Raw genomic sequence first — 9,788 nt, 5'->3', positions numbered from 1 at the left:
AGTTGACTTGAAGGAACATAACAAACAACAACTCTCTCACACCCCAAGACAGAGTGTTTAAGTTAAATTATAAACTTTTTAAAAAATATTTTCCCCATTTTCTTCTTTAAAAAAAAAAGATAAAAAACAGGGGCTAAATTTGCTGCAGGAAAACAAAGGATGGGAGGAGTACATATTTCTTTTGCTCTATATCAAGCTTATTGAGACTGATGTTTTGTCCCTTGTAATTCTTTAAATGATCAGAAAAATAAGTTTATTAGAAACAGAATGTAACACTATAGGCTCTTCTGGAGTCAAAGGATGGTCTCTCCCAGGACTGGATCAACTTCTACATCTGGCATTTGATCCTCAGCAACTTTGGTCATGAAATATTTTGTCAGTTTGGACAAGCTGCTGGATCATTCCTTTGATCCAGTACCGATGTAGGCATTTGTGTGGCTGATTTTTTGTCTTTTTTTGAGGCAGTGGAATAAGGTTACAATGTCTTTCCAGAATTTGGAACTCATGCCAATATAGATGAATGGGTTGTAAAAACTGGCTGATTTGGCGAAAAGACTGGCAAGGACACTGGTAAGTGCGGGCACCTGAAAGCCACATGCTGACCACATGGAGATGACAGCATAAGGAGACCAAGCCAAGAGAAAGGCAGAACAAATTACAAATGACACCTAGAAGAACAGAAAAGAGGTTGAGGACACCAAATCTGTAAATGCCACATTTCACTTCATATAATATGGCAGTTCTAGAATTACTACAGTTTTTGGAATGTCATCTTAGTTTTATAACTGTGGAAATACCTACTTATTTTTTTAGGGAGAGCTTTTCAAAATATCTCTATGTGTTAACTACTCAAATGAAAGGCAGATTTTCCCTCCAGCTCTATGCTAAACCAAGTTGTCAAAAAAATAAGGCAAAGTATCTGCCAGAGAATATCACTGCTGAGGTTCGGGGAGTGTACTAGATCTTTCTAGCAGAACATTGTAAGTACCTCCTTTTCTAAAAATCCCAGCATTCTTAGGATGGAGCTATTTATTTATGGGATTTATAGCCCCCCTTTCTCCTAAAATGGGATTCAAGGCAGCTATGGCAGTTTAAGTGATATGAAACATCTATAACGATACAGCATAGATATATTTGAAATCACAAGTTTTCAGATCAACTTCAAATGAAATATTGTATGTGGATAAAGTACTAATTCCCAGTGAACCAATAGTTAGACATAGACAAAATCACCTGTGTGATGTTTTTCTTCCATGATACGCTGCCTTTGGCTGATTTCTCCACCTCTTATGACTTTATGACTAGATCTAATGGTGCACACAATGGACACATAACAAAATATCATGATGGAAACAGGAATAAAGAAACCAAATATAAACACACCAATCACCTAGGACCTATAAATGGCAGAAAACTGTGCCTTGATCCAAACAATTTCACATGTTCCATATTTGCGATCTGGAAATATAAGACTATTGATTTCACTATACTTTGTAAAATCTCAGAGAGAAGTCTACTGCATTTATCCTCATGTCTATATTTAAGTATCACATAATGAAGTTAGACACTTATTTTACATCTAAATATCCAATAGAAATGTCACTTTTATCACACTAACCAGGATAGACTTAAAACAGCATAAGACCATATTTGTCTATTGTCAGTTCACAAGAAGCCTTATTTTAGCAAACTTCTAAGCTCTTCTAAATTAGAAAAGCAATGTTTCAAAATGAATAGAAAACATATGATGAATTCTTTGGAAGTTTCATTTAATGATCTCAGTCTTTCAGCTTAAATGCCAGTCCACTAAATGGGTTTTACTTGATGGCTTACAGGGCTGGCAGTAGAAAGAGAGGAGCCTTGGGCAGCAAAGACCAGGGGGCTGATTTGACTCACACTAATAGCATATTCCCAGAAGTATTGAAATAAGTTGCATCATCCCTGTGTAGTTATCATGTTAAGACACAGCCTATAAACATATGTGAGAAGTATGGGGTGCGTAAATACACATGCTTGTTATGACCTGACCAGATCCACGGTCCATGCTCCAGCTTTGCTGTGTTGACCAATAGGGTCTAAAGCAGTTTCCCTAAGAGAACAGAATGCTCCATGTGGTATGGGACTCTTCTCCTTCAGGAATTCTGATCACATAGAGTGCAAAAATCATACAGAACTTGCAAAAATTACTTTCTGTGCACTAAAACCCACAGAATCTCCAGCCCTTGCTACTTTAATGTTTTTTTAAAAAATAAAACCTTCCCAAGCTCTGACCAATACGTTGTATAAAAGAGATGAGTGGCTAAGGACTTCAGATATTGTTGAGCTTCGGCTCCCAACAGTCTTGGCCAGCATAGCCAATGCTAAAGGGTTCTGGGGGAAATAACTCCAAAAAGTAACTTTCTGAAGCTCTGTCAACATGGGTAGAACCCATCTTTTGCCCTCCTTGTTCAGTGCAGAAGGGCTGGGCCTATATTCATGGTTTTGTGTTTCTTTATATTTGTTGCTTGGTCATGATTTTGAACAGGTCTCTGGTTTTCTGAAAATCCCATCTCAGGGATGACATTTACCCAAAACTACATAATATTTTCTTCTAACCCGAATTGCTTATATCAATTAGGCACACCTAATCAATCAATGAATGTTGTCAATGTTTTTATGATTTGGAATTGTAACAGGACCCCACAGGGCTTCTGCTAGTCACCTCACTGCTTGCCAGGAGGAGGGGACTGGATTATCATCCTTCAGTACCCCACTCACCACAAACTCCATCCCTCGGTAGTGCTACTAGATTTTAAAGCCAGTTTTGGGGGTAAGATTGGGAAAAGGAGCATAGTAATGACATCATGGCTATGTGTAATAATTTTGTCCCAAGTGGCAGAATTTTGGGGCAATCATAAGTTTGTAGAAATAGAGTTTTATTGTGGGTTTCTAAAAAAAATGTATCGGCTGTATATTGATTTCATTGCGAGTTGTCTAGCTTCATGATTAGGGATTGGTCAGCATTTCACATCACCATGCAATTGTACCCATAGAGCTAAGTATGACGATAAGTGAAAGAATTTCACAGAAATGAATGAAGAAGGTTCTCTTGTTATAGTTCATTTGGCAGATAATAAAAACTCACCTGTGTAACTACCCCACCCTAAGAGTGGTGCAATGGACCAAAAAATTGCTGCTACCCATATCATGAGCATACATCAGTGCAATGTTTTTCTTGTCAACTTTATGAGCTAAAGAAAAACAAATGACAATACAATTTTAGTCAGCTTTGATCTTAAGGCTTCAGAACAATATAAAACCCAAGAGCATCAAGTTGTGGAGAATAACACTTCATACACATTTGCACATGGATATTTCTCTTGTCATCAAGAGATCTCCAGCACTTGATGGACTTCTGCCCTCAAGACTACTGTCTCTCCCCCCCCCCCCACACACACATAACTCAGTTTAAAACCCTCCTGATCAGATTTTTCAGATTTTTAACAATAACCAGCTGCTGTGAGGAGCAACACATCCCTTGCCAGAGGTCCACCTCCATGAAACTACAAACCATGATCCAGGAAGCTAGATTATTCCTGGCGGCACTATCTATGGAACCAGTTGTTCACCTCCACTGTTTTTCTCTCCTTTTTTGGGCCGTGCCCTTCCACCAGAAGAGAGAGAAGAAATATAAATATCAAATACAAAGAAATATATCTAGCTATTTACTGTACATTTTTAGCTGTCTTTATGGCTTGGGAAAGCTTCTATATGCTATATATCTGGGATAGGATACCAGTAACCCTCTACATGTTGAACTCCAATTCCCATCGTTCCCAGGTCAGCATAGCTGGTGGTCTGGGATGATGGAGTTGGAATCCAACATCAGCTGGAGGGCCACAAGACTCTCCACTCTGATATATATAAACATGTCCAATAAACATCAGATAATATATCACTATATAAAGTAGGCCCATATTTGTTCTTTTGTCTTTCTCATTTGTATGCTTAAGACCAACGTGTAAATTTAGAGGATAGCAAGGCTAAGAGTTTGGTTGTGTTAAGAAAAGGGGTTGCACAAATGAGTGGTCACAAATCAGTAGGATAGACACCATGAAAATCTGTTTCTGTGTTATGTTCAGAGCAGACAAACTGAAAAAAGGTCAACGAGGCACTCATGATTATACATATTTCAAAGGATCAGAAGGAGCTTTACCCAAGCTGTTAATCCTGTCTGTTGAAACTATCAACTATGATTGTGCTCAGAAGACAAAGTATTTTGTATGTGTGTGTTAGAACACTGGTGCATCTGAGCCTGCAAAAGTTACTTTCCAGACTAGAACTCACAGAATCCCCTGGTTAGCATGAACAAAAAGTAACATTTGTAATAAAAAGTTACTTTTCTAAGTTCTGATTCTCTCAATGTTATCTGTGCTGGAATATGCATTTCTATTGAAACTATCGAAAGACTAATTTCCGCACACATGGCTGATTCAAGTATACTTCTGTGAGGCTCAATTACCATTAAAAGTTAAGTTAAATGAATTGTTCACTGAGGTGCATTAAGATTTTTGTGTTATTCTAACTCCCTGGTACAGCTGAAAGTTTAGCCACTTGCTGCAATAAATAAGGACTTTGGGTAGGTTGTTTAACATTCTTATGCAATACTGGGCCAGTGTCAGCAACATCAGGCATTATTCAGACATATGGGTACTGCTTTCAAAAAGTGATAGGATCTAACTAACTACAGATAATATGAAAAAAAGCTGTGTTTTAAATAGGTTAAATGTTTTCTTAAACTAGCAGTCTCAGTACATGATCTTTTTCCATTCTCACTCCATTTCTAAAGCTACTAAAAATAAGTTATCCCTGGTGCGTTCCAGATGCGCAAAAAGTATGTACTAAGTACGTACTAGGGTTAGGAAAGGGCGTCCTTTCTGGACGCCCTAACCCTAGTACATACCTAGTACGTACAAAATGGTGGTGCCCATTCTACATGGGTGCCACCGTTGGGACGTCACGACCACGCTGCCTCCAAACGGAGCTGCACAGAAGTGACATGCTGGGCCGTGCGAGGGTGCCTGGGGCGCCCTTTCCGTGGCGTTAGAAGGATCTCCGAAATGGAGCTCCTTCCAGCTTTGTGTCACTGGGCACAGCCTTTACACGGCTGCACCAGCAACACAAAGCAGAAAGGGGCCAAGCGGCCCCTTTCTCTTTGTCCCCACCGCCGTCGGGTGTCCTTGGGGCATGAAGTCCCAAGGACACCCCTTTCCAGGCCGCAGGGAAGCGGCCTTTTGCCACTTCCCCGCGGCCTGGAAAGTGGTGGATCGGGGCCTCAGAGGCTGCTGCTCTGGCAGCTGTGGCCCCGATCCGGTGGGGAAAGGGGCGGGAATAGGCCGCCCCAAAAGGGCGGTCTGTAAACCGCCTATATTACTGAAACTGGTTGAAAATTTAGAGCAGTACAAAGTGGTGGCCTGTGGAGAAGTGCTGGTCCACAAGCCATTGTTTGCTGCAACATGGCAAGTTTCCAGGAGAAAAAGTATAAATAATAGTTATAGGTTATCTGCACAAACATGTTACTAATCCCTTGCACATTAAGAAAAAAAATGCTCACACATATCAGGTTAAAATAAACAGAAAATAGTGATAGGGTTGGGAAGGGGGAACCAAAAACCAAGAACATAATTTCAGTCAGTTTTCTCCTTCGCTTTACACAATATGTTTTTTCTCAAAGACACATCTGTCCAAACACCCTGTTTCACTAAAATTCAGTTTTACAAATACATGAAAGTTTTATGTCTTACCAAAGTTAACGTAAATTATTACTGAGCTATATTGTATAAACATATATCTCTTTAATTTTAGTTAGCCTGCAAAATTGCAATGAAAATTGAGAAATCATCAGAGATCTGATTTCTTAAACTGTAAAACAGATGCTTATTTACTGAAAAGTGTTACAGATATGATTTTGAAATGTATTTGATGGAAAATAAAAAACGTAGTTAGAGAACTGGCGTGGGACTTGGTAGATGCAGTTGAGTCCCCAGAGAGCTGCAAAACTCCCTGTGTGCCCTTGGGCCAGTTATGATCTTCCAAACTTGCTGTACCTTACTTGGTTGTAGTAGTAGTAGTAGTAGTAGTAGTAGTAGCAGCAGCAGCAGCAGTAGTGATGATAATAACCTAATTAAATACATACTTTAATTCACTAGCCGACAAAATAACAAAAGGATGATTTCAAAGCAGTAATAGTTGCAAACATAACCCACTCCATCCAAATGGGTTTTAAAAATATTATAGATCCACTTTAGTAATCAAACATTCATGTATGCCAAGTTATTGATTTCATTATCAGATATAACAAATACAAATTGATATAAGAATTTTTATTTTAGTTCATGATCCAAATAGTCCTCCTGCATTCTGCACCAGAATTCTGAAATAAAGATTCTTCATGTGTCCTAGGAAATTGTATTTTGAAACTCTTAATCCTGGGATGTTTGATGGGGTCCATGTGGGAATCAGTTAAGTAAAGAAAGCAGGAGAGCAAGGATATGATAATATAAGGCAGGAAGAAAGAGAAAGTAAGAGAAAGATTGTTGGTGGGATGGGTGAAAAATGTGGTTTTCAAACAGTCATGCAATTACATCCTTCTTAGCACAACTCAGAACAGGTGTGGGGAATTTTTTTTTGTTTTGTTTCTTTCTTGTGAGAGTTTAGTGAAGTAATATAATATACTTTCACACAACAATTTGAAATTAACATAATGGTTAAAAATGTTTCACTTTCAACATAAACATACTTGAATTAGACTTTCTGGCATATTAACAATTAATATATTAACCCTTTCATGCTAGTCACCTCCACCCCCCTACTTTCAAATCTGGTTTCAATTACAGAGAGTTAATGGTGATCGTAAGCTTTTACTCATTAGAAGTGCTAAATGCCTGCTGGACATGCCCCCTATGATTGTACTTACATTGAAGGCTGATAACAACAAAAGATCTGAAATTTTGTTCTGCATATACACCACTAGATCTGAAGTAGTGTTGTCTCTGTTTATTAACTCTGAATTCTTCATAGGAGGATACTGTTTGCATGTGAAATTTAGGTGCATTCTATTAATACATTCTCTTGTATCCTGATATTTTATCACAATAAAGCACATTGAAAAGCTGGAAAAATAAGATTACCTGACATGTCCAAATGAAGGTTACAAGAAACCCATCATCTCTAAAAGCATTAAATATCTCCAGAATACCCCTTAAATAACCAAAAATTGAAATGCTTGCATCTGAGATGGCAATATTGAAGGTAAGAAACTCATGAGGATCCAAGGAATATCTCTTGTACATGATGAAGATGACTGCTCCATTGCCAAACCAAGAAAGCCAACCTATACACAGTTGAAAATATACATATTGGTAAACATTTGAAAAACAATTCAAAGCTGATATGGACTCCATCACTTTCTTGCCAGGATCTCACTTTCCTCTTCAATAACAAAATTAAATCATCCACTATAATCTCTATGTCTCTGATCTCCCTATTTCTTTTCCATCTTCTCTAGTTCTTTCCTTCCCCAGTTCCAGTATCTCTTGATAAGATGGCTACAATACTGCATACAATCAGCCTTTCCATACGAACTTGCGTTTAAAAAAATCGTACAGTGGCTTGCTGTCATGTCTCCATTCAACCCTAGTCTTTCTTGACTTCTTTGTAGCTTTCAGTATAGTTGGCAACTCTTTGCAGCTTTTATGCCTTCTTCTGTAGGATCGCTGGACACTTTCTTTGGAGAAATAACTTTTCGAGGCTTCTCACCCCTTCTGAGAAGATTCTGTTGTATTACAGTTCTATGTATTCTGCTTAATAGTGGTCAGATTGAAGTCAGTCCTAGTTGTTACATTTAAAAAAAAATTGTGGCAGTAGTAAATGGCCATTGTATTTATTCCACAGCCCTCAAGTGACATAGACTTGGAAGTGATGATTAGTGATAATGTAATTTTTTTTTTTACAAACTTCTTGGTCTAAGGAGTTTTTTTTTTTTAATGACAAGGTTCACAATGTTTACTTCCTTCATGGCAACTGGCACTTTCCATCCTTCAGAGTTCCCACCTGGCTGATACTCTATATAAATAATGGAGAGGGTTCAGCTCTGAGATGGCAGGACACGTCTTTTCAGCTTCTTACTTACATGCTCAGGCTGCCACAATATATGAAATGTTGCTAGGTAGCTTTTATAAGCAATTTAAAGAAAGGCCAGAACCTCTGTAGGGAGTTCATTCAGTACTATGTTCCTATATGATAGTGAAGGCTAGGGAGGCAACACTTTTGCAAAATGGAAGTTTGTTGCCTTTTACTAAAGTTTTTGTGTGTATGTATGGCAATTAGGGAACTGTGAGCCAGCTTATTTCCTGAGATGAGATTGGAAGTGCGATCCTATAAACAGCCAGACAGTTCAAAGAAAGGAACAGTTAAAAGGTGGAATTGGTTGGAAACAAGGAATTGTGCTTAAAAAAAGGATAAGTATTGACTTGCCCTTGTTTGATTATGTTTTTGGATTCGTGCAAATGATAAAAATTGTTATTGTTTAAAAGGAAAAAGCAACACATGGTATATATCTAATGAAGGCAATTCCATGGAGTTAGCGCTAATAGTAACAATATTATCCTCGTATAATATTTGAGAGCACAAGTTAATGGGAGGAAAACCTCAAGCAGTAGAGGCATGCTAGTAATACCAGCCATAGGCCTCTCAGCTTCATAGTGTCACAAACACTGCCACAGAATATTGAAATTTAGCTGATTTAGTTTTTCAGTGTCTATGCATCTAAGATAGGCCAAAGGATGTAGACCAGTGGTTCCCAACCTGTGGGTCGGGACCCCTTTGGGGGTCGAATGACCCTTTCACAGGGGTCGCCTAAGACCATCAGAAAACACCTATTTAATTACAGTTATAAAGTAGCAACGGAAATAATTTCATGGTTGGGGGTCACCACAACATGAGGAACTGTATTAAAGGGTTGCAGCATTAGGAAGGTTGGGAACCACTGATGTAGACAGTCTTGGCTGCTGCCTTGCATCCTCTCTCAGAACAAGTTTATTATCCACTTGTTGAAATTTGTATCAAACATAGGACTCAGAGAGTGAATGTGAGTAAGCACTTGTCTACAGAGAAGTCATTCATGGCTCATCAGTTGTCTTACCAGGACTGTGTAGCAAGGGGGTATGGTTATGAGGAGGAGGTAATGAGAACATTGCATATCAATAATAATTCTGCTCCCCCCAAATGAAATCTTCCTTCAGTCTCCAAATTTTTAGCATTGCAGTAAACATCTGTTGTAAGGCAAACACGTACTTGCATTCTCAGAGGAAGGCAAAGGCAACCTCCTTCTGAACAATTGCCAAGAAAACGCCATGATCAGGTTGCCTTAGTGTCTCCTTAAGTAGAAAATGACTTGAAGGCACACAACAGCAACAATCCAAAGAAAAGGGACAGGAAAATTACTAAGGAAATGTGTGAACACAACAAATATAAAAATTCCTGGTATGAACTATTTTCAGTATCTCATCCTCTGCAATATTAGAAATTCAGAGACTGAAGGAAAATATCATAGGGATAACAGAATTCTTTTGGAGGGGCAATGCTTCTCTCATCCAGAGTCACACAGTATACCCGCTCTCTTCCAGGTTAGCATTCTCTGAAGTTGCCAGCCACAGATGCTGGCGAAATGTCAGGAATAAACTCTTCTAGAACATGGCCACATAGCCCGAAAAACCCACAAAAAACTGTCATTTGGAATGTTTCTGCTT

At 38.6% G+C, this 9,788-nt stretch overlaps 1 pseudogene; it reads right to left on the bottom strand.

Moving 5' to 3' along the window:
- Window positions 1-311: 311 nt before the first annotated feature.
- Window positions 312-3,194, bottom strand: LOC149314885 (opsin-5-like; annotated as a pseudogene).
- Window positions 3,195-9,788: the final 6,594 nt, after the last annotated feature.

The sequence above is a fragment of the Sceloporus occidentalis genome, unplaced genomic scaffold (genome assembly GCF_023333645.1).
Source record: "Sceloporus occidentalis isolate IW3139 unplaced genomic scaffold, rSceOcc1.0.p SCAF_4, whole genome shotgun sequence".
Taxonomy (NCBI): Eukaryota; Metazoa; Chordata; class Lepidosauria; order Squamata; family Phrynosomatidae; genus Sceloporus; species Sceloporus occidentalis.
Note: the sequence above shows the minus strand (reverse complement) of the source record. Positions and strands in the feature narration are given on the sequence as shown.